Genomic DNA, 17,394 nt, shown 5'->3' with positions numbered 1-17,394 from the left:
TGTGTTCGATCTCCTGACCATCTCTAATCTTACCCAATGCTTAACCAAATGCGCTACATCTCCTTAACTTTGAAGGAAATTGAAAACAATTCCTTATAGTAGTCGCGAGCGTAAATTCAGGACATGTTTTATTGTCCAGCCAAATTCCAGAAGACCTTTATTGTCCCGCCAAATTTCAGAACACCTTTATTGTGCAGCCAAATTCCAGGACGTATGTTTTAGTTCCAGCCAAATTCCAGGACAGTTGTTTTAGTTCCAGCCGAAGTCCAGGACATCACATTAGGTCCAGACAAATTCTTTTCATACCCAATATCTGTCGAGGACAATCTTTCCATACCTTAAATCTGTCGAGGACGGTCTTTTAATAATTCAAGGTCTCGACTAGGGCGCTGATATTGGTGAATGTTTCTGAGTAACTTTGTACTGTTGTTTTTAATAGATGGCCGTGGTCCAGCAGCCGAGTCGCATCAGTCTACACTGTTTCGTAGAGTTCCGGTTCGTTTGACCAGATTTGCAGACAGCAGTACTTAGCAAACCACAAGCTTGCAATTTTTTTAAAGTGCCTTTTTAATTGTGGGCTTTTTTGGGAAGAATAACATTAGCTTTTGTTGATCTCGAGAGAGCTAAATAGAAAAAAAAGAAAATTCACTAACTTTTCTCGAATAACACCATTCACAAAATCGAGACATCCTATTTTTTCTACTGGGCCTAGGGAAATATTTCTCGTTGTTTTTGGTTTTCCATGGGCATGGTATTATACCAAAATAATATTGTTCAATTTTTACAAATTCTTGAACCAAGAAAGTTTCACCGTTACTTCGTTCAAAATTTTAAAAATGTATTGGAAAAAATATTGAAATTTTATCGGGTCAAGGAGTTCTTCAAAATGATCTAAATTGATATCACCGACTAACAATAGTAGTGTAATGCGAAAAGTATAGTAAGTGCAATGCGAAAAGTATATACTAACAATAGTTGTGTAATGCAAAGTAACAATAGTATTGTAATGCCAAAAAATGGTCTGTCTAACTTTCCTTAAAATGAAAGATATGCCACTTGGAAATATCGACTTATTCGCTTATTGTATTTCTGAAAAAATAGCATCCTTTTTGTTAGTTTTTCTTTAAGCTGAACTTTTTATGGGTCTCTAACGTTCAGTACCAGTTAGTTAGCACAATTAGCCGTCTTCAATTGCAAAAAAGACCCAGAATGTTGGCGTTATTCGATTCAGTGTGAGATATCTTTTCTTTTTGTCTCGAAAAAATCCTCTAAAAGCCTTCAGTTTTTCGAAAGGTTTTTAGTTGTCAGATTTTTAAATATTTTTTCTGTTATTTCTGTACTTGCAATAGTTTTTGTTTCCAAGAGTTGCCTCCAAGTGTATTTGAAGAGTTGTCCCAGAGTATACCTGCTCTGCTGAGCCAGCTCTGTCAAGAGTTGTCCAGAATAGGTGTACTCTGGTATCTCTATCAAGGATAGCCGTATTCTTCTACTCTAAAGCTACTCTGTCAAGCGTAAAAAGTGACCTGATCAGACTCTGAGTCAGCTCTGTGAGGTTTTTTATTTAACTATTTCCAGTTCTGATCTGCTCTGGATGTAAGGTACGAGATACAACTGATTTTGAAAAAAAAGTGGACTATGTTAACTTTACAGTCCCTATGGCACAGAACGGAAGCTGTAAATCTAACCAGAATCATGATTGGGCGCCAGAACTTGTATGAATCCCACAAAATTGGTATCGACTTCAACCGTGATGTTTCGATAAATTTGCTCCTTTGTGAATTGGTTTGTCTCCACAAGTTGAATACAGTTCTCGAGACGAACATTGTCCACAGAGTCCATAATGCTTGCCAATTGTCTGTCGAGAAGCAGAGACTGTTCACCAGAGTAGAAAGCCCCCTCGTAGGGTAATACTCTGGTACCCAGAGGCTCCACTGCAAAAAAGAGCAGCAACCTATGCGACCACATTAGAAGAAACATTATCACATTATATTTTACCGATTCGAGGTTTTCTTTGAACATAGTGCTCCATATGCACTTGAAGCCCCCGAAAAGTAACCCGGCTCTGGAGAAAAATATTGAAAAATTTTCTATGATTTGCGTTGAAATTAAACATTTTTCATGGAAAAGCGCCTGCATATGCGGTGAATTTAAAGGAATAGTTGTTTTAGCGCTGAAATTTTCATTTTCACCCCCGCAAACGATGGAAAAATAAAATATCAGAGCGAAAAACAGGAAACTTGGAGCAAAAAATTCTAGAAGTTCTCCACCAAAAAAGATTTGTTGTGATACTTTTTAGTTGTGAGTTGCCGTTGTAGCTTCAAAAAAAACATTATCTGCGCGCTGCAGTTTGAGTTTTTTTTTCATCCCTACAGAAAACTAAAATAAAATCCGACAGACAGTTCAACTCGGGTGCTAGTATGATCTTATTGGTATTTTTAGGCTGGTACGAAGTACCGAAAAGGTTTCCAAGGAATAAAAATTGTTCACCAATGTTGCAAATTTTTTTAAGGATGATAAGTATCAAACTCTAAATAAGAAGAATGACTCAAGAATCTATACTTTGATCGATGAAATTTTTTGCGCTAGACGTTGCACTTGAGAGACTCCATACGATGTTTGCTTTTATTTGAACAGCTCTAAAAGTACCGTTTAAGAAAATGCCTAAAGCTTTCTGTAAGGAAAACCATCTTTTCTTAGATATATTAGACTAATTTTTTTAATAGACTCCACTTACAATAAGAAAGTCCAAACAAAGCTGGGTCAATTTTGATCAACTCTTCGGTCCGATAAAAAACCACTCATTTTTCAAATTCCAATCAACCAGTGAGCATGGCGACAGTTACAGGGGATTTAGGTCAGAAATCGTTAACCAAAAGAGGTCGTTAAGATAGATGCTTACATCCGCCTTGACATAAGCATAGAAACAAAATTCACCATGACCTGCAATGACTAAGTATTTGAGAAGTGAAAGCAAACGGACACTCAATGACTAGGCCCTTTCTTCTAGGCTGAAGTGCTCAGTCGGAGTTTTATCCTGAAGTCAACAGGAAAAACTTCAACAGATAATACACTATAGGTCCTAAACGCTCCTGGCGTTTATTGTTTGGCTTTTTTGCTCATCACCAACAACGTGGGACAAAATTGTTTTTTTGCTCTTCCACAATGGAAATTTTTGCAGTATTGCTAAAACGAACTCCCCACCTTTCAAAATTAGCACTCAACCATGTGTTTCCGCATTTTCGAACGATTACAAAGTTTCCGAGACCTAATTACAGCATAAATTGTCTCCTTCAATGAAAAGGAAGTGTTGTTATTGAGTTGGTCTTGGTCAGAAACTTGAAAAACAGGACATGTCACCAAAGTTTGAGATCCCGCAGAAGTTTTGGAGCAAATTTTTTGCCAATCTATAAATTTTTTGGTGAAACAAATAGTTAAAAAGAGTAGCAACGAGCGTTTGGTGGAATGTTTGTTTATCACTGGTGGAGAGTGGTAAACACACATCCCGAAAAACTGTGATAAAATTGTGATACATTGTAATTTCTCCTACCAATATAAAAATTCCAAAGAAGCAGTTTCTTAATTTTATAGTTATGGGACAACGGTCACTGTCACATACAAGTTTGTAATCTTTTTTGACAGTTTATAAACAAAACTTTAATATTTTTCCTGCTAATCATAGTTAAGATGTCGGCGCATTTTTAGCGCATTGTGTAGTAAGAAATGCTCAAAATACGCTGACATCATGTAAGAAAATGCGCTGAATGCACTGAAGTACGCAAGTATTTTAAAAATGTGCTGAAAGTTGGTACTTTAAGTGTGCATCTTCAACGCGAATTTTACATAGTTTCAGCGCATTTTCAGCTCACTTCTTACATATTTTTTAGCAGCTTTTGCAGCGTATTTCGTACAATGTTTCAGCGTATTTGCTACCTCATCTTAGCGAGTTCCAGCATATTATCATGTACGGTTTTCACCCCGAAACTATTATCGTTTTGGAAATGCGCAGAATTGTAGGAAATGCGCAGAAATTATATAACAACTGCTAAACTTTTCAGCTTATTTCCTAACTTATTTCATTGCATCTCTGCACTTTGCAGCGCATGTCTCACGAAATGGCTCATTTATGTAAAATCAAACTAAATGATTTGAATTTCAGGAATCAGTAGCACTGGGCATTGGAAACGCCTAAGAAAAAGAAGAGCATGGTTTGAGAGTCAGACAAAGCGATAATAATATGAAAATGGTATACTATATTTTTGAATCATCACGTTTGAAACAACAGCGCATTTCAACGCATTTCTAACATAAATTTGGGAAAGTTTCTCGACCAGGAAAATTAAAAGCAACCTGGATAAAAACTATGACGGACACTTTTAGCTATTAGATATATTGCGAAAAAAACTTCAGGTAGAATTTCGCTTTCTGTTATTCGTTAATGATAGATTTGGAAAAGAAAACTTAAATACATTCTCAGTATGCATGAAACAGTATAGTATAGAACATTTCAATCTACAGACTAGCTATGCCTACAAGTGGCGCTAATTGTCAAATCGTTGTTTGTTATAGGAAAGAACATCTTAGAACATACCCTTAAAGTTGAAAGCAAAATGTATATATTCAACATTGTAATTTGTAGTTGCCATGTAAAAATTTAGGAAAGCGACGAAAAAGCGTCATTGCCTGATATTCCCAACATATAAAAACCCAACGTTCAAAATTGATGGGCGCAAAGGCTCCGCCCGTGTTGAGAATTTCGTTTGATTCAAACATAAGAATTGTCACTATTCGTCTGTTTTATTTCGCCAAAACCCTAACCAACGTTTTTTTTCGTCGTTTTGATCGGTTTTCGTCGGTAAATGTAAGAATCGTCGGTGTTTGCCGTTCTACAAATCTTACATAAATTCCAGTCCTTGTCGGGATGCGAACCTTCGACGCCTAATTTGCTATCATCCTTCTCCACTGCACCAACAGTCACGTAGTTTTACTCTATTTCTTTTGTACTTAAAACAAATTGAGACGGACAATACCGACAAAAACGACGATAATCGCTACTTCTTACATCAAATACCGACAATACCGACGAAAACGACTATCATAGACATTTCCTACATAAAAAACCGACGAAAACACAAAATACGACAAAAAACGACGCTTCTTGCGTCGATTTTGTCGCACTTTCTCAACCCGGGAGAAATGTTTGTTTAGTTTAAGAAACAACATCAAAAGCGTGCTCATTTCTCTCAAATTTTCTACCGTTTTTGATCTAAGAACGGTAGTGAAGTTTTAGATCATAAGTAATTAAAAATGAAAATTTTTACAATCAAACCTGGCTGTGAGAGTATTTCAATTTCACAAACACCCAATTTGGTTTGATCTCCAGACAGGTCATCAGCTGCAGTCGTGATCTTCAGACTGCTGCCGATTTGTTCACACAATACGTAGTTCCACCCTTCTACTCCAGTCAGTGTAATATTCTCTTCACCTCCATCGCAAAGGGAACAACCGTATGAATCATCACAAACGTGTACAGGTAGTTTTGATGTTAACAAGTTCCCTAAAAATGATAAAATTTTACAAAAAAATGAAAATGGGAATCATATCGGCATTGCTTTATCACGGGCTCTTTATTCCTATTATATGTAAATGTCAAGGAGCAGATAATTCTATAATCAGTATATTAACTTAACTTAGTAAATAATATCTTCGGGTTTAAAAGGTCGGGCTAAACTCACGAAGTTTAATTCCGCTGAGCAGAAAACAAATTGCCTTCAGACTTCCAACCGATTTTTGTATTGAAACACAAACAATAGCCGGGGAAAACTGTCGGCCAACCCAAACATCTCAACGGGAAAAGGTTACTTAGTTTCCATATAAAAACTTGTTAATGTAATTCCTTACATTGGTTGTGGTCCAGTTTCCTGCTCCCTTCGGTTGGTTTAATTTAAGAGTGTTTAATTTACCTGATGTTTAACTTTGGTTGATTTTCCGGTTCGAGTGAGAACCATTAACTCTGTTTTGTCGAGGTGAGCAAGAGCTTTGAAATTATTTCAGCTTCTGTTAGTAGCATTTTTAACTTACCAAACCTCAAGGCCAAAACCTGTTTATATAACTACCGGTTAGCAAATACCTACCAAACCTAGTGAACCAAATTTTACTCAACTTTACCGAATCTTGCCATTGTTTATGGCACATTACAAAACCCAACTGTTTCCTACCAAGCCTTACCGGGCTTTACCGAACCCAACCAAAGCTTGCCAAACCCTACCAAAACGTTACAGTACCTTATCAAACCCACTCGACCTAACCAAACCTTACCGAACCTGATCGAACCTTACCAAGCCTTACCAAACATTATCAATACTTACCGAACCTTACCAAGCCTTACGAAACCTTACCAAGCCTTACTGAACCTTACCAATACATACCAATCCTTACAAGGCCTTACCGAACCTCATTCAATTTTACCGAACCTCAACGGATATCATCAACTACCAATACCAGAATGATAAACCCAAAATCTACCAAATAAACCCAGTAAAATCGGCACACAAACCGAGATTTATGCTGAACTACTTGGTACGAAAATGCTGGTTTTTCAATAGCGAAAAAAAATTTATAGGCGGTATCGGAGCAATAAAACAAATGATTGAAATTTATTGCAAATTGTTAACACGTCCGGAAAAAGCTCTCTTGGTTCGAAAAAACAACGCTGGAGGAAATTACTGGCGAATCACCAGAGTCAAAGGAAATACGAATAAGGTGATCAAGGGAGTCCCATATATAAACACTCTGTTGGATTAGGCGATGATGGGTTGCCTCGGGTTGGGTTGGTTGGGATGGGAACTTCCCTCTCTACCCTGATCACGAGAAAAAAATTGTCGAGAAGGAAATTTTAGCTGTCCATTCTTTCATTGGGCGCCAGATTAATACTTTGGCCGTCTTAGGAACTTTGAGACATAGATTTGATTATTGAATTATTAAAGGAGTACAATGATTTAGTATAAATTAATTAGTTTTTAGTTTTCAGTCTTTGTTAAATCGGTACTGCTCTTCATGATTTTTTGTTGTTGACTGAATACTTGCATGACTTTTCTCAACCATGTCGAATCAGTATCGGGCACAGATGGTAAATAGTGCACATATGGCAAATAATCCACTGGGCATCAATTTTGATAACACATACTATTATTAAACAAAAATGATATTGCTTACAAAAGAAATAATTTAACCGCTTGCGACCTATTAACGACCTTTTGTTGGAAAATGGGAGCGGCAATTCTGGTCTATAAGGAAATAGAGATAATTTTAATTAATCGCTTCGAAACTTCAAATCATATCCAGAATTTATTCAACTTGAACAGCCCGGGTCAAATTTCCTCCCTAAAATCCTCCCATTCTGTTGTAAGAGTGGGGTGTAATTTGTCTATGGGGGTTAAATTGATATAAGAGTGAGGGGCTAATTTGGTCTGGGGGTAGAATGTTGTAAGAGTTGAGCTGCAATGGGAGGACTTTTGAGGAATTAACCCCTGACTAATATTGCCATGTAAGAGTGGGCTGCAATGGGAGAATTTTTGAGGAATTACCCCACCGTGACTAAAATTGCCACGTAAGATTGGACTGCAATGGTCTGTAATGGGAGGACTTTTAAAGAATTACCCCTCCCCCCTGACTAAAATTGCCATGCACGAGTGGGCTGCAATAAGCTGCAATGGGAGGAGTTTTGAGGAATTACCCCCCCCCCGACTGCAATTGCCATGCACAAGTGATCTGCAATGGGCTGCAATGGGAAGACTTTTGAGGTATTAGACCCCCCCACCCCGACAAAAAAATTGCCATGTACGAGTAGGCTGCAATGGGCTGCAAAGGGAGGACTTTTGCCCCCCCCCCCCCCCCCGACTAAAAAGGACGAGGGGGTAGTTTGTTGACAGGGGGTCAAATGGTGTAAGAATAGGGCCTTCGAGGGGGGTAAAATGATTTAGAGTGAGGAGGTTTTTTTTCAGAGGTGTCAAAATGGTTTATGAATGGGGCTGCCAAGGGGGGCTAAAATATTGTAAGAGTGAAGGGGTAATTTGTTGACAATTGTCAAATGGTGTAAGAATTGGGCTTTCAAGGGGGGGGGGGGTTAAAATGATGTTAGAGTGAGGAGGCATTTTGTTCAGAGGGGCTAAAATAGTTTTAAAATGGGGCTGCCAAGGGGGCTAAACTGTTGTACGAGTGAGAGGGTAAGTTGTTCAGAGGCTGTAAAGTGATGCAAGAATTGGGCTGCCAGTGAGGTTAATTTGGGAGGCTCGGTTTGCCAGGGAGGTTCGGCAAAAAACTCTGTTGATTTAGGAAAACTTTGATGTTACAATTATGCGATGTTTTAGTTCATGTCTCTACGACCAACTGGAGTGAAGCCCAAAAACCATATGCTTACTTTTTGGCTGTTTATATTCGATTTACTTTATTCCTCAATTAACTAAGTAACTAGATTTTTCTCTATAACTGTGATGTTTATTAGGCCCGATTCTTCTACTATAATCTGTTGAATAATTCGTAGAGATTTTGAGTTTTGTGGTCAACTTTTTCCTGGCAGGAAAGGAAAACGCTTGAATTTTTTTTCTTTTTTCTTTTTTTCATGGAATGTGTCAAATGATGTCGCTGCTATTCTGCATTAACTTACATCATATAAATTAGCCTGCATTAAATTACATCAAACTTGTTAGATCTCCTAAGGCGATACCTTTTAGGCTGTCTCTGCGATTGTAGAATCCTACAGCCTTATTGTAGTATCTCTCCCCCAAATACAGCTGAAATGTCCACGCAAACCCTCCGTTTTCAGAATCCAATTCCATGCAGTATTTATTATCGAATGCATATTCACTGTTGTGTTCGTTCATGTCGAACAGGTATTCTAAGTTTCCTCCTAAATAAATGTTTGAAAAAATCTGATAAACTGAACGAAAATTAGCTGAAACAATGAAAAAATAGTGAGTTACACTGAGATTCGCAAATAATTGTTAACGATAAAGGTTTTATAGCTGAATCCAAATTCAAAAAAAATATTGCAGACTAAGTTACAATGACGGCTGAAATATCAGTAAAAATCATCAATTAAAAAATGCAATTGAATTGGTTGCTCAATCAGATCTAATCACAGATATTTATTTTTGAAAAAACACGTCAAGTTCCTCCATCCAAAAAGGCTTATGATAAGATCCTTTCAGCGTCGAATAATGAATGTTGTGAATATTAAGAATATTCTAGAACCTTACACAAACCATTAAATCATGTGAACCACACACATTGACTCGTTCAAATTTGTTGGTGCGATCATTAATACGTTCAAAATTACGTATGATCGTATGATCAAAATTACGTGTTCTTTTTGACTCTTTTTGACTCGCTGCAATCAATTCCTTGTTTTTTACTAAGTCATTTCGGTATAATCAAATTCAGTTTTTTATCTGACTTTGCCCTGTTTTGTATTAATTTGACAACAAAAACCGCGATAACAGACATTTTGAACTATGTTTGAAAATTTTCTTTCCAACCTCTTGAATTCTCAAGCAACAAAACTGCAGTGAAGATATAGTCAAAATGTGTCGTAATAGTTTTGTCTCTGAATATTTTTGTGTAAATTAACAAGAGAACAGGATCTTAGGCGAAAACTTAATTAGACAAAGCCCATATTTTGTGACCATAAGACAAAAATTTTAGTTTAGATTTTGTGGAAGATAGATACAAATATACACACTTAAAAACGGTCTTTGAGAGTCCAAACGTTTCAAAGATCCCTAATGTCCCTATATATTGTCTAATATTATATTTTAGTAGCTGACAAGAAATTGGGTGAAAAATGAAAAAAAAACATTGGAATTTAGCTCCAGCACACAAGTTTGGCAATTAATATTTTTTTCGAACTGAAATGCAATCTATACCTATAAACTACGCATTGTTAGAGCACTAAAATTTTTGTTGCCATATTATTTATTCACTTATTCCAATGAAACTTTTGCCGCCATCCATTAATAATAGGGCATAAAAATGATGTACTAACTGAAAAAGTAACTGAAATAAGAACGTTTTTCATATACTTTACTCGCTCTTTTTCATGTAAAGACTCTAGGAATACTTTATTGTTTTTACCTCCAAGTGTAATTTGAAGTACCGACAATGTAATAACGGTGCTCCCGTCTGTTTTTACGTAATATCCATAAAAGGTTGGTTCAAAATTCTGTGGAATGGCTAGAAAGATTAGTTTCCTCAAATCGAGTTTTCACCTTATATTTTTTGTTGTTGACTGAATACTTGCATGACTTTTCTCAACCATGTCGAATCAGTATCGGGCACAGATGGTAAATAGTGCACATTTGGCAAATAATCCACTGGGCATCAATGTTGATAACACATATTATTATTAAACAAAAATGATATTGCTTACAAAAGAAATAATTTAACCGCTTGCGACCTATTAACGACCTTTTGTTGGAATATGGGAGCGGCAATTCTGGTCTATAAGGAAATGGAGATAATTTTAATTAATCGCTTCGAAATTCCCAATCATATCCAGAATTTTTTCATCTTGAATAGCCCGGGTCAAATTTCCTCCCTAAAATCCTCCCATTCTGTTGTAAGAGTGGGGGTAATTTGTCTATGGGGGTTAAATTGATATAAGAGTGAGGGGCTAATTTGGTCTGGGGGTAGAATGTTGTAAGGGTCGAGCTGCAATGGGAGGACTTTTGAGGAATTAACCCCTGACTAATATTGCCATGTAAGAGTGGGCTGCAATGGGAGAATTTTTGAGGAATTACCCCACCGTGACTAAAATTGCCACGTAAGATTGTAAGATTGGACTGCAATGGTCTGTAGTGGGAGGACTTTTAAAGAATTACCCCCCCCCCCCCGCCCCTGACTAAAATTGCCATGCACGAGTGGGCTGCAATAAGCTGCAATGGGAGGACTTTTGAGGAATTACCCCCCCCCCCGACTGCAATTGCCATGCACAAGTGATCTGCAATGGGCTGCAATGGGAAGACTTTTGAGGTATTAGCCCCCCCCCCGACAAAAAAATTGCCATGTACGAGTAGGCTGCAATGGGCTGCAAAGGGAGGACTTTTGCCCCCCCCCCCCCCCCCGACTAAAAACGACGAGGGGGTAGTTTGTTGACAGGGGGTCAAATGGTGTAAGAATAGGGCCTTCGAGGGGGGTAAAATGATTTAGAGTGAGGAGGTTTTTTTTCAGAGGTGCCAAAATGGTTTAAGAATGGGGCTGCCAAGGGGGGCTAAAATGTTGTAAGAGTGAAGGGGTAATTTGTTGACAATTGTCAAATGGTGTAAGAATTGGGCTTTCAAGGGGGGGGGGGTTAAAATGATGTTAGAGTGAGGAGGTATTTTGTTCAGAGGGACTAAAATAGTTTTAAAATGGGGCTGCCAAGGGGGCTAAACTGTTGTACGAGTGAGAGGGTAAGTTGTTCAGAGGCTGTAAAATGATGCAAGAATTGGGCTGCCAGGGAGGTTAATTTGGGAGGCTGGGTTTGCCAGGGAGGTTCGGCAAAAAGCTCTGTTGATTTAGGAAAACTTTGATGTTACAATTATGCGATGTTTTAGTTCATGTCTCTACGACCAACTGGAGTGAAGCCCAAAAACCATATGCTTACTTTTTGGCTGTATATATTCGATTTACTTTATGCCTCAATTAACTAAGTAACTAGATTTTTCCCTATAACTGTGATGTTTATTAGGCCCGATTCTTCTGCTATAATCTGTGGAATAATTCGTAGAGATTTTGTGTTTTGTGGTCAACTTTTTCCTGGCAGGAAAGGAAAACGCTTGAATTTTTTTTCTTTTTTCTTTTTTTCATGGAATGTGTCAAATGATGTCGCTGCTATTCTGCATTAACTTACATCATATAAATTAGCCTGCATTAAATGACATCAAAGTTGTTAGATCTCTTAAGGCGATACCTTTTAGGCTGTCTCTGCGATTGTAGAATCCTACAGCCTTAATGTAGTATCTCTCCCCCAAATTCAGCTGAAATGTCCACGCAAACCCTCCGTTTTCAGAATCCAATTCCAGGCAGTGTTTATCATCGAATGCATATTCACTGTTGTGTTCGTTCATGTCAAACAGGTATTCTAAGTTTCCTCCTAAATAAATGTTTGAAAAAATCTGATAAACTGAAAGAAAATTAGCTGAAACAATGAAAAAATTATGAGTTACACTGAGATTCGCAAATAATTGTTAACGATAAAGGTTTTATAGCTGAATCCAAATTCAAAAATTATATCGCAGACTAAGTTACAATGACGGCTGAAACATCAGTAAAAATCATCAATTAAAAAATGCAATTGAATTGGTTGCTCAATCAAATCTAATCACAGATATTTATTTTTGAAAAAACACGTCAAGTTCCTCCATCCAAAAAGGCTTATGATAAGATCCTTTCAGCGTCGAATAATGAATGTTGTGAATATTAAGAATATTCTAGAACCTTACACAAACCATTAAATCATGTGAACCACACATTGACTCGTTCAAATTTGTTGGTGCGATCATTAATACGTTCAAAATTACGTATGATCGTATGATCAAAATTACGTATTCTTTTTGATTCTTTTTGACTCGCTGCAATCAATTCCTTGTTTTTTACTAAGTCATTTCGGTATAATCAAATTCAGTTTTTTATCTGACTTTGCCCTTTTTTTATTCATTTGACAACAAAAATCGCGTTAACAGACATTTTGAACTATATTTGAAAATTTTCTTTCCAACCTCTTGAATTCTCAAGCAACAAAACTGCAGTGAAGATGTAGTCAAAATGTGTCGTAATAGTTTTGTCTCTGAATAGTTTTGTGTAAATTAACAAGAGAACAGGATCTTAGGCGAAAGCTTAATTAGACAAAGCCCATATTTTGTGGCCATAAGACAAAAATTTTAGTTTAGATTTTGTGGAAGATAGATACAAATATAAACACTTAAAAACAGTCTTTGAGAGTCCAAACGTTTCAAAGAACCCTAATGTCCCTATATATTGTCTAATATTATATTTTAGTAGCTGACAAGAAATTGAGTGAAAAATGAAAAAAAAACATTGGAATTTAGCACCAGCACACAAGTTTGGCAATTAATATTTTTTTCGAACTGAAATGCAATCTATACCTCTAAACTACGCATTGTTAGAGCACTAAAATTTTTGTTGCCATATTATTTATTCACTTATTCCAATGAAATTTTTGCCGCCATCCATTAATGATAGGGCATAAAAATGATGTACTAACTGAAAAAATAACTGAAATAAGAACGTTTTACATATACTTTACTTGCTCTTTTTCATGTAAAGACTCTAGGAAAACTTTATTATTTTTACCTCCAAGTGTAATTTGAAGTACCAACAACGTAATAATGGTGCTCCCGTTTGTTTTTACGTAATATCCATAAAAGGTCGGTTCAAAATTCTGTCTAATGGCTAGAAAGATTAATTTCCCCAAATCGAGTTTTCGCCTTATATCCTCCAAATTAACATCACATAGCATAAAAAGTGTCAGTATTTTGTGATTTCACCACATCTATTTTGACCAAGCCCATAGGTCGGGAAAATGCCCTCAGCTGGTGTGCATGGTTTTTTTGTTCTTATTAAGTCCTTTGTATTTTTCTGGGGTCAATAGGATTGCGGTCAATTTGAACAATATGTAAATTTAGTTTGTTCAATTTTAGAGATAATCAGACTTCGGCGAGGACCACGAGCAGTCAAAAACATTAAATTATTATTTATATAAACATCAATGCAATTTATTTGTTAGTTGGGTGTAAACATAATTTTAAACTGATACTAAATAGCGTCCGTTTAACCAATTGAATTTAGTACCATTCGACAGAATCATTGAACACTTCAGAACATAGTTTTATGTTGGGCAGAAAAATGAGCCTCTAATTATCTTGGAATGTAAATTGTATTTTGACTTTAAAACATCATCCAACTGGTTATAAATGTAATTTACTTGTTCGAAAAATAATATTTTTGGAAGAGAGAAATACTCTCTGTTGAATTTTTTTCTGACCTGACAGCTTAAATCGTTATCTCGGAGCAACAGACAGATTTACTTCCTCTTCAAATATTGTCATCGATAACATAACTTTTTCCATGGATGACTACTATCGAGAATAGAAGATTGAAAAAAAACAGCATCGAGGCATTAGATCAATTTGTTCAGGCTGAAATTAAAATTCTGTACTGAGTGGAGGCGTCAACGTTAAAAATCGCAAAAAAGTAAATTCTGCTTTGAATGCGGAAAAATTTATTTGAGATTCGCGGCTTTTGACGGTGAATGCGGTTATTGTATTGAAAAAATAGTAACTCGCCCAATATCTTCATTGCAGAAAACATTGCAAAAATGATGTAAGAATAGTGGTATAAAAATGAAGAAAACAAGGACAAAATAAAAAAAATAACAGCTAACTATTAATTATGACTGAGCCCGGATACTAATTGTTTCAAATTAAATTTAAAAAATCAGGTTTTACTTTTAAGCATATCTTTCACGTTTTCAATGCAGAAATTTCCAGAAACGAACCATCAAAAAAATTAGGGAACTTTTTAGTCACAAAATTAAATCAAAAAGTTAATAGTTACGTAGAGTTTCGGTGTTGATGAATGTTATGTCCGAAGTGTCCATTCCACGCAAGGGTCTGTAGCCTAAAACGTTTACCTTTAGTATTTACTGAATTGCGACTCAACTTTATGACTGAACAAACGGTGTCATTCTTTGGAATGATTTACGATCTTATACTAGCTTTCCCCGGTTCTGAACAGTCTAAACTGCCTCAACACCCTAAAATATTGAGTAATAATGAATCACGTAATTAGGTCATGCACATATGAAAATCATAAGTACGGAATAATTTATGCCGAAGATTTTCCTCCAGTGTTTTTATGCCCCCATTGCAATTTATGTGTTGCTATAAAGCACATTAAATTCTTTAGGAGTCGTTTCACCCTAAACAAAATTTGCTGCCCTACGCTGGGTAATGAATAACACTTACGAATTTGTGAAACCTACATGCTATCTTTCTTAGGTAGAAACCTATTTACAATTTTCGCTGCACAAATCAAAACGTAGCTTTGAAAGTATTTTAAATAATTTTGTTTAATTGAAATTCACAATGTAAGTGTGGAATGAAAATCGTACATTGGACAAAATGAGTAAAAAAAACAATTTAATAAAAAAATAATCGCGTTATTTTCGATAAAGTTAGAACTACATTAGGTTCTTTTCAAAAGCTTCTCTAAAAAAGATGTAAATATCAAAGGCATAGGTTTTAATGACAGCGAATTTCAATTATTATAAGTGAGGATTCTAATTACAATAGGCATACAATAAAAAATACTTCGAATCTTCAGAACGGATTTACATTGCTTACATTGGAAACAAAAAAATCTAATGACACTTAGAAACAACTAGAATTTTGTTTACGTCTAAATTCTTGCGTTTTTTGGAAACTAACAAATAACTGCTTTACAATTGAAAATTTACCGCTTAATTGTTTCTTACAAAAACTGGAAGAGTGACAAAAAAACTTCTAATTGTAATTGTCGACAATGTTTGTCGTTTTGTTCTAGCCATTGTTAGGGATCATGAGAAATGGCTCAAACAGATGGTAAAAACTTTGAACTATAATTTTGTCTGATCAACGAAGTAACAGGCAATTTTTCTGATACACAAGGAGTTAGTTTAAACAATTGACTTACGGTTATCGACCACTAAATTGTTTTCTCCATAAATTTATGGTGCAGATATTTATTCATGCGTAATTGAGTTTTTATTTTACCCTTGTGAACAATGCTTACCTTAAAATTAATTGCAAGATTTTGAAATATATAACCAAGTAGAGGTAAGTAGTCTTCACCAGAAAGAAAAACTAAAAGCATTAACATGAAATTGTCATTAGATTTCAAGTTCTTATAAAATATAGAAGATTTGAAGTGATTACATTTCACTCGCTTGGTAAATAAAATCTACCCGTAAAATAAATGAAATTTCCTCTTGCTGTAAACAAAAATGTATGCTTCTGATGTTTACTGTTTTCTTGAAGGAAAATTCGGGAACTAATCTATTCTATTTCTAACTTGAGTTCTCTTTTCGAGATTAATTTTTGCTTTAAGATTATAATTTGTCCTCTTATTTTGTTCAATTTACTATTTTTATATGCGTGAACTACGCACACACCGTAAACTTTTATTATACAAAATTGTTTAAAGTAGTTACATAGCTACGTTTTGAGTTGTCCGGCTAAAACTGCCAGTAGATCTTACGTGAAATCTACTTACGAAAGATAATTTTCACAAAATCTTAAGCGTTCTACGGCAACAAAAATAGCTTAGCGTCTAGCGCTTTGTAAATATTTATAATCGAACTGATTTATATTACCCTGGTCGCAACCAACAGACTATCTTATAACATTTTCCAAGATTCTTGCGAAACTAAGGTTATTTTTAATATTTTGCCAGACAAAATTGTACTTTATGAAGAATCTTTTGTTTTGTGCTATACAACGAAGAGAAAGGTACTAAAGAAAGGTGCTATACAACAACACGTGATTTGTAAGTGAGGGCATAAAAAGCACTCGAGGGCCGAAATATAAAACATCCCAAATGTATATTACCCATTTTATTCACAAATATTAACTGGCAAAGAGCAAAAATTCAGCTACAAGTAGGGGCCAATATCTCTGATGAAGGAATAGGTGGTGTATTAATTCTGAATCAATCGTACTTGTGCAGAGGTGTCCGTGGCCAAACAACTTTGAGTGGTCATAACACAGACATCTCTCTTCTCTTCCATTGAATGAGCACACCGCCAAATCATCACATCTGTGCTCACCAGTCTCACAGGGATCTAAAACACCGTCCAAAATTGTAATATTTCAAATTTATATTCATTTCTGGATCAAAATAACAACTGCAGATTTGATCCAGACAAAATTTGCTAATAGATTAAATATTGACCAAAATATGCACATGCAATTTTCAAAACACCAAAAGTTTGCAGTGCCAGAAGTTGAAATGCCAGAATTTACTATATAAATAGCCAGAAGCTGACCTCAATTAACTTCCTTTAAAATTTCGGCTCTTTTCTGTTGCCCCCCTTACTGGGAATATCTTTTATGCCTCCCAGGCGCACGTGCTATTTTTCACATATCGCAAAACAAGTCCATAGTACATACAGCTTGATACACCTTGCCAAGACATGCAAGATCTTGACTGTCTTGACAAAGCATTGATTATATTACCAAGTTCTTGACCGGACAAAAATTCTTGGTGCATCTTGATAAGATCTTGCCATGATCTTATCAAGCTGTATAGAGAAAATTTCTTGATTAAACTTGCCAAGATCATCGTAAAACATGGCAATAAAAA

The sequence above is a fragment of the Convolutriloba macropyga genome, chromosome 9, assembly GCF_964194025.1.
Source record: "Convolutriloba macropyga chromosome 9, txConMacr16.3, whole genome shotgun sequence".
Lineage (NCBI taxonomy): Eukaryota > Metazoa > Xenacoelomorpha > Acoela > Convolutidae > Convolutriloba > Convolutriloba macropyga.
The sequence above is the reverse complement of the archived record's forward strand: the minus strand, read 5'-3'. Positions refer to the sequence as shown.